The 18,800-nt window shown below is 35.8% G+C and overlaps 1 non-coding gene across 1 annotated transcript; it reads right to left on the bottom strand.

Annotated features, from left to right (window-relative positions):
* Positions 1-13,611: 13,611 nt before the first annotated feature.
* On the bottom strand, positions 13,612-13,685 carry TRNAT-AGU (transfer RNA threonine (anticodon AGU)). The gene has a single exon. It is a non-coding gene; the product is annotated as a tRNA-Thr (tRNA).
* Positions 13,686-18,800: the final 5,115 nt, after the last annotated feature.

The following is an 18,800-nucleotide window of genomic DNA, read 5'->3' as shown; positions in this document are numbered from 1 at the left end:
AGATGTTATTGATTTACCATGATTGGCTTATTATAGCATTTGGATTGAATAAGCCCCTCTGGAGTTTGTACACACCCCCAATGAGCAAAGGTATCTACTGAGTGTGAGTGCTGAGTGATTGGGAGGATTGAGTGACTGTGAGGACTGAGTGACTGTGGGGATTGAGTGATTGGGAGGGCTAAGTGCATTGAGCACCGAGAGTATGCATATGGTTTTATCACTGCATGGTATTACAGTTAGCATGCATACATTGACATGTAGGCGTATAGATGTATTTTCCTCATGCCATTTAATAATGAAAAATCTTATATGTTGCTGAAAAGTTCTGGGAAAAATTACAGTTTTACAAACCTACTCATATTTTGGTAATTTCGGTAAAGGAATTGGGTTTTTACTGATATACTTGAAAAGCATGCCTATTTGCCGGAATTGTGAATGAGTTGAGCATCTTATATTTGAGTACTACTGTTATTAGCTATTGGTGTTGGACTCCGACCTTTGTTCCAATTCGTCACTACTTTCAACATAAGATTAGATTTGTTACTTATTGAGTACATGGGGTCGGTTGTACTCATACTACACTTCTGCACCTTGCTTGTAGATATTGGATGCTGATGTTGCTAGGTACGACGGGAGCTGGATGTGAAGATGTACCTGCATTCTGATTATAGCTGCCTCTTGATCTTGGTAGCTCTAGAATTTTAAATCTGTTCATATATATTTCAAATAGATGATGTACTTTATTTAATGCCAACTTTGTAAATTCTAAATCTTAGACGCTCATGATTTGTACTACCAGTCCTTGAAAAATGTATAAGTTCCAGATATTATATCATTTATTTATCTCAATAAATCTCATTAAATTGGATAGTTGTTAATTGGCTTACCTAGCTGGTTGGGCTAGGTGCCATCACGACTAGTTGGATTTTGGATCGTGACAAGTAAATTGACTGATAGTGTGTGATTCTGATATATAATCCGATGATGGTGAGTTGTGGAGCATGAAGGTAGAAGCTTTAACTATGCGAGTGAATCCTTTATGCCTTATTATGTATTTCATATGCTTTGTGTTGAATTCTAACATGTTACTCTATGCTCCTTTTATTTGTTGTTGACGTAACGGCCAAGATTGGTTATCTATGATGAGTTGATAGATTCTGATTTGATAATTGATGAAATTGCATCTTGTTATATTCTTGTTGCAAGTTATTGAATGTATTATACAGATTCTCTAATTTGTGAGTATCATATGACTTAAATCTCCTCACTACTTCACCGAGGTTAGTCTTGATACTTATTGAATACATGCGGTTCCCAAACCGCAGATGCGAAAATACCAGAAGACCAGCTACTGCACAACTTCAACTCCAAAATTTCCTCCGTTAACCATCCGAATTCATCCCGAGACCCCCAAGACCTCAACCAAAGGCATCAACATATCCTAAAACCTTATTCAAACTTGTACAAATCTTCAAAACACTTCAAACAACATCAAAACGACCAAAACACATCGGATTCAAGCCTAAGTTTCTAAAATCTTCCGAATTCCGCTTTCGATCAAAACCCCAACCAAAAACGTTTGAATGACCTGAAATTTTGTACACACATCCTAAATAACACAGCGGAACTACTGCAACTCTCGGAATTCCATTCTGATCCTCGGATCAAAATCTCGCTATCGAACCGAAAACTTTAAAAATTCAACCTTCGGCGTTTCAAGCCTAAATTAGCTACGGACCTCCAAAACACAATCTGAACACGCTCTTAACCACAAAATCACCCAACGGAGCTAACGAAACCATCAGATTTCCATTCCAAGATCGTCTTCACACTGTTCCGACTACGGTTAAATTTCCAACACTTAAACTCTCATTTAGGGACTAAGTGTCCCAAAACTCCCCGAAATTCAAAACCGAACATCCCGGCAAATTACATTAGCAGAAATAAACTTGGGGACAGCAGTTAATAGGGGATCAGGGAGTTAATTCTTAAGAATACCGGCCGGGTCGTCACAATCCACCTGCTGTCCCAGATGAATACCACTCACACTAGCCTTACACAAAATATATAGTATGAGTACAAATTAGGGTACACAGTAAGTACCAAGTCTAGCCTCGAAAAAGTAGTGGCGAGACGTTAACTCCAGTACTCACTAGTAGTCAAATAAGCAGGTGAGAGAAAATCCAGCATGAAACTAAACATAATATCATCAACAAGTACAAAAGCACAAAATTCAACTCATACGAAATTTAGATATATTTTTCAAATAATTGGAATCAAATAAAATATCAGCATCTTAATCCTTGAATAAAATATGATATCAGTCAACAATACCTTCATCAATTAATACCATGAGTCTAAACAAGTACACATGACAGCACAAATTCAAGTTCCTGACACAACCTACGTGTCAAACAAGCACCAAAAGAACTTGGATGCCTACGCTCATAGGGCCTAAGATGGAATGGGTAATCACCTAACTCCAGAAGGACGGATCCATAATCCAAGCGGGGATTATTTGATATTTAATAATCATAACACAATCGTTGCGGCGTGCAATCCGATGTAAATCTTAACATCATCAATCCGATAATTAGTACCAATATCCGCTCAAATGCCCATACTGCCAATATTCTCAACTTTTCTCAGTAATCACTTTTTCACTCATGCATATGTGAAGGAAATAATATAATAGAAAGGAACAAAACATGATAATAAGAATGTGGATAAAAGCTCAAATGGAATGATGGCTACCACAAATGATGTACCCAATTTATCACAATGACTCAATAAGCTATTTAATATGTTCTAGATTAATCACATTATTGCTATGAATTAATTAGGCTGTAGAAGCCATCAAAACATGGAGCAAATAAGGTAAATATATGATTTTGAATTTAAAATAAAGTTTGACATAGAAAATCAACCCTCATGTCAAATTAACAAGTCATTGCCCCGGTAAGCTTCTAAATTATGAATATAAATAATCACGTAGTCATAGAATCAATTTGAACATGAATAATAACTTCACATAATTCAATATAATCATAACTCAGACCAACAATACCAGATATGGTCAAACCTAGCTACGCATATACGCTCGTCACCTCGCATATATGTGGCTCCTAAATCACGAATCAAGTGGAAATTATACCTCTATGAGTAGAATTTCCTCTTACAAGGATAGACAAGATACTTACCTCCACCCGAAAATCTCAAATCAAGCAAAAATTGCCTAACCGTCGAAATTCAAATCTAATTGACCCAAATCTAGTAAGAAATAACTCAATAACACCAAATAAAGCCATAAGAAACAAGCCCAAACAATAAAGATTTGATCTTTATATAAATTCCCAAAAGTTAACCTAGGACCACACGGTCAAAACCTGATTTAAAGGGTAGATATCGACTACTCATAACCCCACGAGTCAAAATATGTGATTAGATTCCAAAATCGAGTCCAAATTGACCTTCAATCCTCAAAATACATCCTCTAAGTTGTAGGAAAAAAACCCCAAAATTTTCCTTTAAAAATTTATATTTTAGGGATAGAATCCATATGAAGTTAATATATAATTCAAATCCAAGTGAAAATTTCTTACCTCGAATGTAGTAGTGAATTAGCTCTCCAAAATCTCCACCTTTCGAAGTCTAGGATTCAAATTATAATTGAATGAGAAGTATTTGAAATTATATTATTTAATACATTGCCCAATTATACCCATCGCGATCCCGAGGCCCACTTTGCGATCATGAGGGCCAAAATGACTGCCCAACTTCAGCTCTTCGCATCACGAAGACCTCCTCCGCGAACATGATCTCTAATCTGCTAATCTTAGGCGAACACGAGCCTAGCTCGGTGAATGCAGAGGTATTCCTTTCTTCTGACATCCCTCCTTCGCGAGCGTGATGCTTTAGCTCACTATCTCCATCGAACACAATACCTTCCACGCGATCGTAAAGAGGAAAATCTCTTGCCAACTTCCTCTTCTCTATGATCGCGAGAGAAGCTCCACGATCTCGAAGCATCTTTACTCATCAGAAAAACAAGCAATCAAAACCAAGAGGAAATGACTCAAAAACACACTCGAGCTTCCTGAGACCCTATTCAACCACACCAACAAGTTCCAAATCTTACCCGAACTTGTCCAAATGCTCAAAACACCATGACTAGCATCAAAATCAAGAATCGGCAGCCAAAACATATGTTAAGCTTCTCTTAAGTTCATTGACTTCCAAACTTCGAACTAAGCGTTCGATTCAAGCCTAACCAATAAAAATTACATTCAAACTTTACATTGAAGTCCTAAATGACAAAACAAACTTATTCCATTTTTCGGAACTAAAATCCGAATTCAATATCATCAAAGTCAACCAATTTTTCAAACCACCAAATAGCCAACTTTCGGCAAATAGCACCAAAACATCCTAGGAACCTCCAAATCCAAACATACGCCCATGTCCAAAATCACCATATGAACCTACTAGAACACTCAAATCACAAATTCAAGGTCGTTTACACAAAATTCAAAACTTGATCAACTCTTACAACTTAAGCTTCCAAAATGAGACAAAGTGTCTCAAATCACTCTCAAACCTTCTCGTAGCCAACCATCCCTGCAAGTTACGAAACAACATAAACATATACAAGAAGCATAAAATAGGGAAACATGGCTCAAATACGTAAAACGACCTGTTCGGTCGGTACATTCTCCCCCTCTTAAATAAATATTTGTCCTCGAACGGGTTTAGAATCATACATGGGGTGCCAAAAGTGCTCCGTATATCATTCTCGATCTCCTAAGTCACCTCCTTAACTGGTCGACCTTTTCAGTGAACCTTCACTGATGCAATATTCTTCGACCTCAACTTCCGAACCTGCCTATCCAAAATGGCCACCGGCTTTTTTAATAAGCCAAATTCTCATCCAGTAGCACCGAACTGAAATGTAACACATGTGACTGATCCTAGTAATACTTTTGAAGCATGGAGACATGAAATACCGGATGAGCTCTAGATAAGTTGGGTGGCAAAGCAAGTCTATAATCCACCTCACCAACCCTCTCTAACACCTCAAATGGAATGATATATTGAGGACTAAACTTGTCTTTCCTCACAAACATCATCACGCCATTCATAAGCGAAACACTAAGGAGAACCTTCTCATCCTCCATGAAAGCCTCGTTGCGAATCTTCTTATCAGCATAACTCTTTTTCCTGGACTACGCTATATGAAGCCGCACCTGAATCAATTCCAACTTCGCCAAAGCATTACGAACCAAATCGGTGCCCAACAACCTAGCCTCCCAGGCTCAAACCAACCAACTGGATAACAACATCGCCTCCTATATAGGGCCTCATATGGATCCATCTGGATACTCGACTGGTAGTTGTTGTTTTATGAAAACTCTACTAGCGATGGAAACTGATTCCACTAGCCATTAAAATCAATAATGCAAGCTCTCAATATATCCTCCAAAATATGAGTAGTCTGCTCAGACTGTCCATCCGTCTACAGGTAAAATGCTATACTCAACTCCACTTGCGTGCCCAACCTACACAGCACGGCTCTCAAAAAATGCAATGTAAAATGGGTGCCACGATCTGAGATGATAAACATTGCACACCATACAAGCGGACAACCTCCCTGATATAGATCTTAGCCAACTGATCTAATGTGTAGGACGTCACGATTGGACTAAAATGTACAGACTTGGTCTGTCTGTCCACAATGACCCAAACAACATTAAATTTTCTCAAGGTATGTGGCAACCCTACCACAAAGTCCATAGTGATAAACTCCCACTTCCTCTCTGGTATCTCTAATCTCTGAAGCAAACCACCCGGTCTCTGATGCTCATACTTGACCTACTGATAATTCAAAATCCGAGCAACATATCCAACAATATCATTCTTCATCCTTCTCCACCAGTAATATTGTTTCAAATCATGATACATCTTTGTTGCACCTGGATGAATAGAATACCGCAAGCTATGAGCCTCATCAAGAATCAATTCCCTTAAATCATCCACATTAGGAATACAAATCTAACCCTAAAGCCTCAATACACCATCATCACCAAAAGTCACCTCCTTAGCACCATCGTGCTGCACCGTGTTCTTTAGGACAAGCAAATGGAGATTGTCATACTAGCAAGTCTTAATATTCTCATATAATAATAACTGTGAAACAACACGAGTAAGGACTACTTGGCTCCGAAATATCTAACCTCACTAACTTGTTGGCCAATTCCAGAATATCCATAGATAAAGTCCTCTCCCCAGCTGGAATGAGTGCTAAACTCCCCATAATCTCCGTCTTTCTGCTCAAGGCGTTTGCTACCATATTAGCCTTCCCCGGATGATAAAGAATGGTGATATCATAATCATTCAATAGCTCCAACTATCTCCGCTACCTCAAATTTAATCTTAAAAAACATATAGTGGAAACTCTGATCATTCATATACACCTTAGATGATATGCCACAAAGATAATGCCTTTAAGCCTTGAGCGCGTGCACAATAGATGCTAACTCCAAATCATGCGCTGGATAGCTTTTCTCACGGGGCTTCAACTGGCGTGACGCATAAGCAATCACCCTACCGTCCTGCATCAACGTACACCCAATGCCAACCTACAAATGAACATCCAAATAAAGTATTCATGTTAAATTTCCTAAAAAGTTTCTCATTCTCACCTCAATCATTCAAATAGAGTATTCAAGTAATGAAATCATCATCAAAAAAATATCACAGAGACATTACTAAGGGCCAGTAACAATTAATAATATTAAAACTATGTCCAGATAGAAAGTATTTACACGGTATCTTAGTAATTAATATTAAATATATGAGATAATTTCTAATGGTTAGGATATTGAACTTATTATTATTTGTATATAGATAATGAATTAAATAGAAAGTATAAAAAAGTTGAATTTTCGGATATCCAAAAATTTGCAGTACCAAATCCAACATCCAATCTGAAATCCAAAATATTTAAGAATTAAATTCGAAATTCAATTCATAATCCAAAAATTCAAAAAAAAAATTAGATTTAGATTTGGATTTTGGATTTGCCCAAACTATGTCCGCCCCTAATGAAAAGAATGAATATATAGTTTTGCAGGCCTAGTACTTGTACAAGTTCATCTCTACAACACTTAGTTAGACGGTGTTTCAACGAAATCCTCTCATGGATGATGTCGCCGTCAACGAGCATCAAACCCTTCCTAGTTTTAAGATTGGGAAAATGGCCAAATATGCCCATTTACTTTGGAATGTTATTCATATTAACCTTCCATTATACTATTGGACCACATCTACTCTTACTGTTAACCAATATTTTAAAAATACCCTCCACCTAACAGAAAGCCACCAGATTAAGAAAAAAATGACCCTTTAAAAAAAATCCATTAACCCATAACACGTTAAGCCCCTTTTATTTAGTGCACTTCTTCCTAATAAATTAGTCATCTCCTTCGTAGTCACTTGTTGAACTCCAAAAGTGAAAGATATAAAAATAACCGAAAGCCATATATTCATTCCTATATTGAGTGCTAGCTCTTTTAATATCCTTATTATATGTTTATTATATTTAACCTTTTTGATTTTGTTTAAAGACTTCTCTCTTTGTTTTTTCTACCGTGTCGAACTGTACCGAGTATTCACCATAATTTTATTTACACCATGGACTAATTGTTTATAGCATCTTATTAAGTTGATAGCTCTGAAGTGTTAAGACATCTATTAAGGTATTTCTTCCTCCAACAACGAACCTTTATTAATGAGTTGTCACGATCCGAAATTCCCACCATCAGGACCGTGATGGCGCCTAACATTTCACTTACTAGGCAAGCAAACGTTAGAGAATCATTAAATCAATTATTATATGTTTCAGTAATTAACTGCAAATAAATCATAGCGAGTTAAAGTAAATGCGAAAATTTATAACAACCTCAACATATGTACTACTACCTGGATCTGGATTCACAATTCACGAACATTCTAAGATCTGCTACAAGTACAAGTCTGAAAGAAATATAACTGTTTTAACGATAGAAACAATAAAATAGAAGAGATAAACGGGGACTTCAGGGTCTATGAACGCCGACAAATCTACCTTGAATCTCCGGTGGTCTGTTCCGAGCTGCTATGTCTCTCAATCAACTGGGACCAACACCAAAATCTACACAGTGTGCAGTGTAGTATCAGTACAACCGACCTCATATACTGGTAAGTGCCGAGCCTAACATCGGTGAATTAGTGACGAGGCTAAGATAAGACACTTACAATATAACAATATATATGACGATAACAACGATTAAAGAAACAAGACAAGTAATATTGGGAAGGGGACATGCTGAGGGGATCACAAGATAAAGGATTACAGCAGAATCTAGAACTTTGATCAACCGATATAATTAGAACGGATAAGGACAAGTAACGACAGCAAAAGAAAGTACATGGCATCACCCTTCGTGCTTTTACTCTCAACCTCACCATACAAATCAAATAGGAACGGCATGGCATCATCCTTCGTGCATTAACTCTCTCATAACATGGCGCGGCATCACCCTTCGTGCATTAACACTCACAATATGGCACGGCAACACCCTTCGTGCATTAACACTCATAAAATATGGCACGGCATCACACTTCGTACATTAATACTCTCCCTTGCCAAAACAATGAACAATAACAATAGGGAGATAGAAATATCAAGAACAAGTCTTACTTCAATAATTGGTTCCACAATACCAACCTCAACTTTGAATCAATACTCAAATCAATACCAAAATCCGTAAATATGATAAGAACGTTCAACATAACGATAAACTAGTCTAAGCATGGGTAATATGATCGTGGAAAGCTGCAAGTTCATGAATAAGACTCACTCTCATGCTATGACTTGACAACAACGCATAGGTACTTATCACCTCACCTATAAATTGTACTCAACTTTCAAACACATAGCAAATAGGCAAATAAGACCAAATCTCTCAAGTCAAAGTTAACCATGACACTTACCTCGCTCCAACGGTCAAACTCAAAGCTTAACCACAGCTTTTTCCTTCAAACAAGCCCCCGGAACAATAGAATCTAGCAAATTACCAACCAAACGATTCAAATTAAGCCTTAGGAACTACCCACGATTGCAAAGAATTCAATTTAGGTCATTTTATAAAAAAGGTCAACAACTAGGCCCGTTTGGTCCAAACCCGAAATTCGGACCAAAATACGATTACCCATTCACCCCCGAGCCTGGATATATAATTGGTTTTGGAACCCAACCTCAATTTGAGGTCTAAATCCTCAATTTTCGAAATCCCTAGTTTCTACCCAAAAATCCCCAATTCCACCATGAAACCCTTAGATTCTAGGTTGAAATCTTGTAAAATAAAGTGAAAGATTGAAAGAAACTAGTTTAGAATCACTTACCTATGATTTGGGGAAGAAAAGTTCTATGGAAAATCGCTTCTTGTGTTTTAGATTTTGAAAATTTGAAGAATGGGAGAAAAATCCCGTCTAAGTCACTTTTACACAGCTGCAGATGTCGCATTTGCGGTCTGAGCTTCGCAAATGTGAAGGTCGCAAATGCGAAGCCCTTCACACTTTTGTTGCCTTCATAAATGAAAAGATAAGTTCGCAAATGCGGCCTTGAATCTCCGCAAATGTGACTCAATGATCGCATTCGCGATCACTGCCCTTCCCAAACTCCCTTCGCAAATGCGAAGGTAAACTCGCAAATGCGAACTTACAGTGGACCAACTACTCTTCCCATTTGCGATGAGTAGCTCGCAAATGCGAAACTGTCATGATCGCAATTACGAACTCTGACCTCACAAATGCGAGACCAGAGGCCAATTCCAAGAAATTATAGATACCAGCAATGCCTAATTCCAATTTCACGTTGTAGCCTATCCGAAACTCACTCGAGCCTCGGGGCTCTAAACCAAAAGTGCACACAAGTCTAAAAACATCATACAAACTTGCTCGGGCGATCAAATCGCCAAAATAACACCTAGAACTACTAATTTAGCATCAAATCAAATGAAATTTTCAAGAAAACTTTGAAACTTTTAATTTCTCAATCGGACGTCCGAATCACGTAAAACCAACTTCGTTTCTCACCAAATTTCACAGACAAGTCATAAATAGGCTATTAGACCTATATCGGGTTCCGAAACTAAAATACGGATCCGATATCTAAAAAGTCAAACCTTGGTCAAACATCTCCATTTCATTAATTCTCTAACTTTCAAATTTCGATAAAGTCCGATATCTCGGGCTAGGGACTTCCGATTTCGATTCCGGGCATACGCCCAAGTCTCAAATTACGATACGGACCTACCGGGACAATTAAAACATGAATTTGTATCCGTTTACCAAAAATATTGACCGAAGTCAACTCAAATGAAGTTTTTAGGCAAAATTTATTATTTTCATCAACTTTTAACATAAAAGCTTTCCGGACGCACGACCGAACTGCCCATGCAAATCGAGGAGGGTAAAATGAGATTTTTAAGGCTCAAAAGCACAGAGTTGAGTTCTAAAATATAAGATGACTTTTCGAGTTATCACATGAGTATTCGCACATCATGATTTTCTTATTCTACTTTAATCACTTGGGCAACGAGTAATTCTCGCCAAATCATACCTTAAGAACCAAAATTAGATTCCAAGCTATAGGATGAGATACTCATAGCTCTTAGTAATAACTGAACTTATAATGAATAAATATTAAAAAATAATTAGAGAAGATTCAATTTAATATCAAGGTACAGTCTAAGAAATTCATTAGTAATGAAAGAAAGTACACCAACAAGTTGAAAAGTAACTTAACAACATAAGTACACTAACTTCATGTATTAACCAACACAAGTTGTTAAATTACATTATCAGTTGTTACCAACAGACAAACCAACGGCCAAGTGTGCATTACATTAGATAAAGAGATGACATATTATAACCACAAAAAACACAACCAAAAGTGATAATTTGACATCTTAATGCTACCATAAACAACTACGAACTAAAAAAAAAAAAAGCTCTTACTAATCTTACTACCACCATCATTCTTAGTCACTCTCTAAATAAATAAAATATATTAAGACGTCTAAAAAATCTGGTCCCTTATTTTTATATGATGGGTTTAACGGGTTATGGGTCAATGAGTTTTTTTTTAAAAACGGGTAAATTTTTTTAATCTGGTGGCTTTCTATTAGGTGGAGGCTACTTTTAAAAAGATTGACTAATGGTAAGGCTAAATTTTACCCAATAATATAATGGAGGATAGATGTGAACAATATACCAAAATTAAAGGGTAAATTAGCCCCTTTTCCCTTTAATATTTCATCGTTCTACTGCTGCCATAAAAATTTCAGCGACACCTCTTCTTCCTTTTTTTTTGTTTGAACCAGTCGCATAATTTAAACAATAGATGAGTTGTATAGACTCTTTATTGTACTATAAGTCAATTGTGTTAAAATTAGATACATGTATGAGGAACGAATCCTATACATAACTGGTCTAAAATTCTATATAAAAGAAATATATTAGCAAGGAATAACCAATCCCAATACAGTTATGTATAGCAAGTCTCGATATTGAATCAATTTGCCGAATAGAGAATGACTCTTATACCAACTGTAAAATTATTTATGTAATACCACAATAGAGATTAAGACACAACAATACATTTATAGAAGGATAATCTTGAGTTAGGGCTAGATACACATACTGTTCAACTTTATTGTTTCAGCAGCGACAACAAATAATGGTTAAACCTGAGACTAACTTTTACGATGTGTTAGCTATCATGCCCTCACAATCCAGAGAAATCCATTGATGAGATGTCAGCAGATATACCATGTATTCAAGAGCAGAATACGTTAGGATTTTCTCATAGCTAGGGAAAGAGGATTGACATCTATTTATAGAGAATGCCTTACCATCACATATCAAAAGTTGTGCTTTACTTATCCATACGCAATTAAATATTAATTGTACTATCTTTTATTTAATCTATCACTTGAGCTACATCACATTTTCTCACGCTATAACCAATTAATGTACGTCAAAATTCTAATAAATAATTTACTTTTTCAGATTAATAGTAACAAGGCCAATTATTTTATGATTCCTCTCCTTCTTCTCTTTCTCGTACATCTTTTCGCCCCTCAGTTTCTCCTATCTACTTATCCCTTTTCATTATTCTTTCTCTCTTTCTTGCAATAAATTATGATGGATCACTAGGATTTATGATCAAATATCGATGGATCGTCAAAATTTTAATCACAAATCCTGAAAATTGTCAGAATTAGCCACACAATCTTATGCGGTGCCATAACTTGTTGTGTTAAAATAATACCAAAATATTTTTGCTTCAAAATTGGTCGAAATTAATTTTTAATACTAAATCCAATCATTTTAATGGTTAGATTCAATTTAGACCTTTAAAAACCAATAGACTCACTTTGTTTCTTTAAAAAAAAAAAATCCAAGCTCAATAAAATTCAATAATGTTGTTCTTTAATTTCTCCAACTAACCATTCAAATCATTAAGAATAGACAATATAAGCTCAAGGGAGTATTAACCACATAATTTCAACCACAAATAAATAATGCGTCTTTAATTTCCTACAATAAATATCTTATAATTTTTTTTTAGTCGTCTACTTATAATTTATTGAAAGAAGAATAAGGATGAAGACGGAGACGAAGGAAATGGAGAAGAAAGAGAAAGGAGGAGAAGAAGGAGAAACAAAAAGAAACTTTCTGGCGGAACTCTACAACTGCTAAAGTTTTATTAATTGGGAAAAAAATTAAATGGATATCTTTCAGAAGAACATCTAACGTAACTCGCAATTGTGCAAATCATTAAGAATAGACAATATAAGCTCAAGGGAGTATTAACCACATAATTTCAACCACAAATAAATAATGCGTCTTTAATTTCCTACAATAAATATCTTATAATTTTTTTTAGTCGTCTACTTATAATTTATTGAAAGAAGAATAAGGATGAAGACGGAGACGAAGGAAATGGAGAAGAAGGAGAAAGGAGGAGAAGAAGGAGAAACAAAAAGAATCTTTCTGGCGGAAATCTACAACTGCTAAAGTTTTATTAATTGGGAAAAAAATTAAATGGATATCTTTCAGAAGAACATCTAACGTAACTCGCAATTGTGCAAATCATGTAAAGTTTTACGGAAATACTTTGAGAGCTCGTTTGATTGGTAAAATAAGAGGTATAACTATCGAATTAAACTCCGTATATTCATATACATTCTTTGAATGCTTTTTTCTATTTTTTGGTATAAGTTATGCATTATTTTGTTCTAATTAGTATGTGGAATAAGATTATCAATATTGGTAATATACAGAGTAAAATAAAAATTGATAAAAATGCAATCACCTTTAGATTTTTTTTTCTTTGAAAGTGTCCAACAAGACAAAAATAAAATAAAAAAAATCATCGTCACATGAAGCTTAAGAATATACACCACGTTTTAGATTTAACAGAACTATTTTTTTATTAAGAATATTCAAGAAACTTTTAAAAAAATTATGAATATTCACAAGAAGAAGGAAAAAGCAATGTATTAATGCTCTTGTTGAGAGTCGAACTCAAAACCTCCCACTTACTAAATAGGTGCTCTAACCAACTAAGCTACAAAAGCAATTATTGTTTCTTGAAGCATTTTATGAATAAAGAATTTGTAGCTAAAAATGTGTTTCAAAGAACTTCTTTAATCAAATATGCTCTAACCAACTGAGCTACAAGAGCAATTATTTTTTCTTGAAGAATTTTATGAACAAAGAATTTGTAGCTAAAAATGTGTTTCAAAGAACTTCTTTAACCAAATCCTTTCCCCGAAGAAAACATTAAACGAATAACTTGTTTTAATAATTTTTAGTCCAACAAAATATGAATTTACAAACTACTGTAGTAAAATGTAGGTGCGGTTAACTACACTCGAATGAAAACAGATAATTATGCTCTCTACTACAAACTCCCCACCGCCTTCCTTCATCCCTCCAAAAGCCACCGGATATCTCGTGTCTTCCACCTCCATCAATGTCTTTACCATCCCCTATCACTACTCCTACCACTTTGGACACTACTATGATGATTGATTCCATAGAGCCTCCAGAAAATACTACCTTTCCTACTAAAAAATCTTATCTCAATACCCTAATCTCTTTAAATGATACTACTGCACCAACTGCATCACATGAATTATCAAAATTTGGCTTGGTGCTAAATGATGAAGTGGATGCCCCAGCTGATCCATCAAATTTCATTCCTATTTCTCTTGAGGAGAAAAATAAGATATATCAACCATGGCAACATGCAGTAATTGTAAAGGTATATGGTCGAAAGGTAGCACATCAAATACTTCGGCAAAAAATCTATACATTATGGCAACCTACTGAAAATCTACCTCTAATTGATTTAGGATCGGATTTTTTTCTTTTTAAATTCCAAAAAGAAGAAAATAAAAATCATGCGCTACATGATGGACCTTGGTTCATTTTAAATCACTTTCTATTGGTTCGTCAATGGGAACCTAAATTTATGGCCTCTGAAACAAAAATCAATTACTCTGATATATGGTTGCGATTACCTGAATTACCTACGGAATTTTATGATTTTCAAATTCTTCAGAAAGTAGGTAACAAAATTAGAAAATTGTTAACAGTTGATACATGTACTTCCTCCACAACTCGAGGAAGATATGACAGGTTATGTGTTGAAATACCGGTAGACCAACCTTTACGTACACATATTTACCTTGGAACTCATAAGCAAATATCCTTTACGAAGGCCTAAACTTACTATGTACTAAGTGTGGTCGGACGGGACATAATCAAAGGGTTTGTACCTATATACAAGATCAAAATATTAATTCTTCAACCAATCCCACCCCTAGTTTATCACCTAATTATGTTAAGCCCACTGAGGAATGGAAGACAGTACAATTTCCCAAACGGAAAAGCTCCATACCAACTAATCCTCCCAAGGTAAATCAAATGCAAGCAGTAACACAGTTGAATGCTACTCCTACAAATGCTTCAGGTAAGTATGTCTCTACTACCCCTAATAATCTCCCATTTATAAAATTGTCTCTTAATAGTACTAATCATATACTTAATCCTCCTAATACTTCTCAACCACCTATAACCCTTATACTAACGAATAATAAATTTGCTATACTAATACACAGGGATTTGGATCAGTCCAATCAAAGTAATGCAATAACTAATAATAATCTACTCCCTCCCTTAATCTCCAATCAAGTGGCTTTCCAGTCGGTCCAATCACAAAAAGAGCCAATGCCAAGCCATGCAAATAGACACGATAGGCTCTACCACATGCAAACCACATTCCTTGGTCCAAACACTCATTACTCCTCACCCCAAGAAAACCTAATACATTCTCTACCTAATCACTCCACCGCCGGTTTACCAATACCAATGACTAACCCTATACCTTCCATGCAACTAGGGTATGATGAGCTCTCAACCCCTTCAAACCACTTCAACACACAACCAACAAATCAGTCATTCAAATTGCCCAAAACTACCATACAATCAACTCAATCTATAGTTCACTCAAATCCGGGCCTTCTTCATACCACTAATTCCAATACTACAATTACACCACCATCTCAATCCATCAATACAGAAAATGTTTTCACCAAATCTAACTTACCTTCGCAGACCACAAAATACACCCAGACAAATACCTCATCGTCTCCGCCACAACCCTTTACTCACTCCATTCTCCCACCCTCCACCACAACTGAAAATGAAACCCAACACTATCATTTACACAGCACAAACCCCACATGCACCAACAGAACTCACTTCGTGGCTAGCGAAAGGCTTACAGAATCATGCCTTAACCTTCACAATGGAGGTGAATCACCAAGAGGGGACAATTCTAATAAACCATCCAAGGGACCTAGCACAGATCTTAGCGAAAGGCATGTAGTTAGGAACGGAGATTTATGCGAGATACCATTGGTCCATGATGCAAGCATCATAGCTTGCTCCTTATCAACCAATTCCTCTACCAACACCATATTGGGATCCCTTGCACCTCCACCCACATCTTCTCCACATGCCATTTTATCCACCACCCACTCCTGCCACACCATGGATCCAACCCTTCACGACTCCACCAACAAATATTCCACTGGAACCACTAACTCCTCCAACTCCAACTCCATCACCAACGAACTCACCACCCCATGTTCCCAATCCAATAGAACAAGACATCAACTTTTAGGTAGAACTAGAAGCAGAAATCATTTACAACAGAGAAACACGACCAATTCACTCATGTCTCGACGGAATCAGGGTCTTTGTCCAAAAGGAGGAGTACGAAAGAAAGATATACATAAGGTGCCCTCCGAATCTACTCAAAGCATCATTCAGACTAAGGCCAACTACAAATCCAGACGTGAGGAAGTATGCCATGCTTCTACTTCTCACGTTTCTAATTCGCCCGGGGCAGTCAAGCAGCCACAGGAATCATAGGACCAGTCCAGAACCTGACACCCTTAGCTATATGAATTTTATTATTTGGAATTGTCGGGGTGCTCAGTCAGATGGTTTTAGAAGAAATTTCTGTTCCTTACTAGATTACAATAGACCCTTATTGGTTGTTTTGTTGGAAACTCACTGCCAAAGCCATCAAATGGTTAAGGAGGATTTTAATTGTAATGGCTTAATTGAAGTTGCTGCCATTGGACTGTCAGGAGGAATTGCTCTTTTATGGCTTTCAGATGTGATTCATGTGGAACAAGTGGCCATTACCTCTCAATAATCCATTGTCATATTCAGGTGTTTCCCTTTCCATTTACTTTTTTGTTTACTGCCATATATGCTAGTATTGACTTAGCAACTAGACAATCGTTATGGCAAAATATAATGCATGTATATGATCATTATAAGGGTCTTTGGTTACTAGGTGGTGATTTTAATGAGATATTGCATGCAAATGATAAATTTGGTGGTTTATCTATTAATAATTCTAGAGCTAACAAACTATTAGACTATCTAAATTATTCACGATTAATGGATTTAGGATACAAAGGCAGTCGTTATACCTGGACAAATGGTAGGCATAATAGTTATAATATACTTGAACGTATTGATCGTATTACGGCTAATTATGATTGGCTTAAACAATACCCTGATGCACTGGCTACACATCTTCCTCGCACACATTCAGACCATTGTCCTATAAAATTAGAACTTCAACACTGTCTTTTACCTCGTAAAAAAAACTTTAGGTTTGAAACTATTTGAACTACACACCCTACATTTACAACTGTAGTTCAACAAGCATGGCTTGAAAATGTATATTTGCTACCTGCCATTAATAATTTTACTACTACAGTACAAGAGTGGAATAAATCTGCTTTTGGTAATTTATGTCACCGTAAAAAGAATTTAATGGCTTGTTTGAACGGTATTCAATCCTCTATACATTACCCAACTAGTATTTTTCTTCATAATCTGGAATATACTTTAAATATGGAATTTAATAAAATCCTTAGACTTGAGGAGGATTTTTGGAAATTAAAATCACGTATTGATTGGTTAAATGATGGAGACGCAAATACAAAGTTTTTTCACCTTAGTACTTTAAATCGTAAAAGACATAATCGTATTACTGCCCTTCAAGACCAAGGGGGAAATTGGATTACAAATCCTTATTATATTAGGGATCATATTACTTATTATTATCAACATCTTTTTACTACACAACAAATTAGTTTTACCACTAGTAATCATTTACAACCTTGCAATATTTTAACAATCACTAATCAAGCAGCTTTAACTAATCCTTTGCAAGACTGTGAAATTATCAATGCTATTAAGTTCTTTAAACCTCTAAAAGCACCAGGATCAGATGGACTTCATCCACTATTTTATCAAAAATATTGGCACATAATTGGTAACTCTGTTAAATACTTTTGTCACAAAGTTTTTTACGAATACAAGATTGATCCTGCTATCAACACAACCTTCATTTGTCTAATACCTAAGCATAAAACAACATCTATAATATCACATTTCCGGCCTATTAGCCTTTGTAATACGATCTATAAAATTATTACAAAGATTATTGTAAACAAACTAAAACTTATTTTGGAGAATATTATTCATCCAACTCAATCTAGTTTCCAGAAAAATAAAAGAGCAGCTGATAATGCTATCATTGTACAAGAATTGATTACCAATTTTAAAAAGAAGAAGGGTAATAATCTAAACATGCTCTTGAAACTGGACCTGGAAAAAGCTTTTGATAAATTAGAGTGGTCGTTTATTTATAATACCTTACTCACCCTTAATTTCCCACCCTCTTTTATCCAACTCATTATGTCTTGTATAACAACTAGTACAAACTCTATTTTACTAAATGGTAACCCTACTGAATACTTCACACAAACGAGAGATATCCGATAAGGAGTTCCTTTATCACCTTACTTATTTATTCTATGCTTGGAAATGCTTTCAAGAAAAATAAATGCATCAGTGGATTATCATAATTGCATTCCAATCTCAATGGGGAATAAGGGGCCTCAGTTATCTCATTTATTCTTTGTCGATGATATTATTTTCACTTCTAAAATAACTGATAAGTCATGTCAATCCATTGTTAATACTATTGCTCACTTTACATACCACTTAGGACAAACTATAAATTTTGAAAAATCTAAATTTTCTTCTCCAATAATTGTTCTCCTAATATAAGAGATATTGTTCTACAACTTTTC

The sequence above is a fragment of the Nicotiana tabacum genome, chromosome 16 (genome assembly GCF_000715075.1).
Source record: "Nicotiana tabacum cultivar K326 chromosome 16, ASM71507v2, whole genome shotgun sequence".
In the NCBI taxonomy this organism is placed as follows: domain Eukaryota; kingdom Viridiplantae; phylum Streptophyta; class Magnoliopsida; order Solanales; family Solanaceae; genus Nicotiana; species Nicotiana tabacum.
The sequence above is the reverse complement of the archived record's forward strand: the minus strand, read 5'-3'. Positions and strand labels throughout refer to the sequence as shown.